Source organism: Galeopterus variegatus, unplaced genomic scaffold (genome assembly GCF_000696425.1).
Source record: "Galeopterus variegatus unplaced genomic scaffold, G_variegatus-3.0.2 Scaffold3185, whole genome shotgun sequence".
Taxonomy (NCBI): Eukaryota; Metazoa; Chordata; class Mammalia; order Dermoptera; family Cynocephalidae; genus Galeopterus; species Galeopterus variegatus.
The window spans coordinates 50218-52860 of NW_007729296.1; positions in this window are offsets into that span (position 1 = coordinate 50218).

The following is a 2643-nucleotide window of genomic DNA, read 5'->3' on the forward strand; positions in this document are numbered from 1 at the left end:
CCCAGTTTCAGGTATTCAGTTATAAGAAACAGAAACAGACCAGTATAGGGTGTCCCCACACAAGCACATCTGCACTGCTGTCACCTTTCCTGTTTCAGTTTTCTTTTTCGGTGGGTCATTTCCTATGTCCCACATGTTTCACTTCCTAGTATCACTCACCGCCTGTCTCCCCCACAAGCACGCAAGAAAGCCAGCGCACCACACAAGCACATCTGCACTGCTGTCACCTTTCCTGTTTCAGTTTTCTTTTTCGGTGGGTCGTTTCCTATGTCCCACATGTTTCACTTCCTAGTATCACTCACCGCCTGTCTCCCCCACAAGCACGCAAGAAAGCCAGCGCGGGGCCGCTTTGTGGGCGGGTGGCAGCCGGGCTCTGGCGGCTGCCCTCGGGAGGCGGCTTGCAGCTGGACGGGCAGATGGGAGCCTCACCACGCACGAGGCCGTGTCCTGTGCTTGTTTCACAGCCGGAGGAATATCGACGTAGTTATTAACCCAGAGAAGAGTCAAAAGCTGAAGGGTGGAAAACAAGTATAGAACAGGTTTTTATAATAGTTGATGATAAAAGTGACAAAGAAGAGGGTGATCCTATGGGTAGAGGGGAGCACTTTCTGCAAACCCAGAAGGAAAAGGAGGAAGTCTTGGAGAGGATATTAGAAGTCTCCTTCAGACGACGGTGGTCTTATCAAACATCGTGGGTAGGACATCAGCTGCAGAGGCCCCGTGGGCAGGAGCATGGGACACGTGCAGGACGCAGGCACGCTTCTGCTGAGACTGAGAGAGATCCAGCCAGCATGGCCAAGCAAAGCCAAAAGTGACTAAGGCCGTTTGGGGCCCAGCTGAAGTTCGACGGCTCAGATCTGTAGTACATCCCATGAGCACTGCTGGGCGACTTGCCAACAACTCTCAGAAGTCTGGACTTTGGCTTGAGAAAACAGCAGGACATATTGACTCAGGGGCTGGGAGGGTGGCAGGGCCCAGGGACAAGGCAGGTGAATGGGAAGTGGGAGGAGGCCAGGAACTGAACACTCTGCTGATTTCATATTTCCCACGGTAACTGTCCAAATAAGCTGACCCCTCCAGCCCCAAAACAGAAAGTAACAGAAATTGGCCACAGGTCTGGAGCCCCTGGAGGCTGGGGGTCACTGGGGCGAGACCACACACCCCCATCTGCTTTGGGCCCTCCCCTTGGGCCACAGGTGGGGCACCTCCGTGTCCGCTGGGTCACGCATGCAGACAGTGGAGGAGGAGGAGAGCACGGAAGTGACTTCCAAGGATACTGGGCCAGCGGCTGCACGGGGAGCTGCCGGGCTGGCCATGCTCCCACCCTGCCCGGCGCACCCATGACAGCCTCTGCTGCTGCTGCTGCCGGTCTTCAGTGAAACTTGAAACCGTTTGCATCTGCAAGTGCCTCACTTATTCCGTTTGAAAGGCATGCACATTTTTAAAAGGGACACTGTTTTTAGCTCCTGCTCTCCTGACTCATCCTGCATGATCTGACTTTGCGTTTTAGGGTCCCCTGAGGATTGTCCTTAACATGACAGTCTCATCTTTGAAGTTTTGAAGAAAAAATGTTGCCATACATGTATATATTTTCTAATTACGAAATACCTAGAAAAGTGACGAAATAGTGAAAAAAAGCAAAATGTAAAACTTTTATTATTCTGTGACAAACACCAAAAGGAAATAGAATATGAAACGTGAATGTGTTGGTGTGATTGGATTTGGGACAAATTTTGTTTATTGAATTTATAATGAAGTTTGTGGAACAAACAAATAGGGATAAACATAACTGTTGTTTCATAGAATTATATGTATGTACTCACATATACACAAGTATACATATATGTATACATGCACATATGCACATACATGCACATATATGTATACATGCACATATGCACATACATGCACATATATGTATACATGCACATATGCACATACATGCACATATATGTATACATGCACATATGCACATACATGCACATATATGTATACAGGTATATATCTGTAGGTGTATACACACACACGCATATATATATAAAATGCATACATACGTACCAAATTATAAAGCCAGAAATTATACAGCTCATCCTGTTCTATTATAAGGAACATCAACCAACAGAGGTTATTGAAAAATGCCCAGCGGGTGCCATGGAAGAGAGGGAGAACTGACCTCTGGAGTTCTTGAATGTTCCTCTCCGTACTGGCTCAGCTGCAGGCCCAGAGGGAGAGGGCATGGGGGCTGGGGTGGAGGGTTGTGGCTCTAAGGCAGGAGTTTGCCATGAGGTGTGGGTTTTCTGAGCACCAGAGACACCCCAGTTGGGGCACAGAATTATTTGTGGAGCTGGGTTTTGGTATTGGATTTGGCAGCTGTCACGGGATCCTCTTCTGGCTCTGGTGTTTTCAGAAATGTGGGAAGCAGGCCAAGAATATTTGCCAGATTTCTCAGGGACTCAGTCCAATTCTGCTGCCAGTCTCGAGGAAGTGCATGTTCCTGGCTAGCCCTGCAGACCCTCCTCAGGCCCTGGGCCCTTTATGCCCTTCCTCCACTCTTTGTGCACCCCCAGCGCTGCCCCCACCATGGTGTCCCTGTCTGGAGTTGTCCCGCAGCTCTGAGACTCTTGAGAATGTCTTCCACTGACA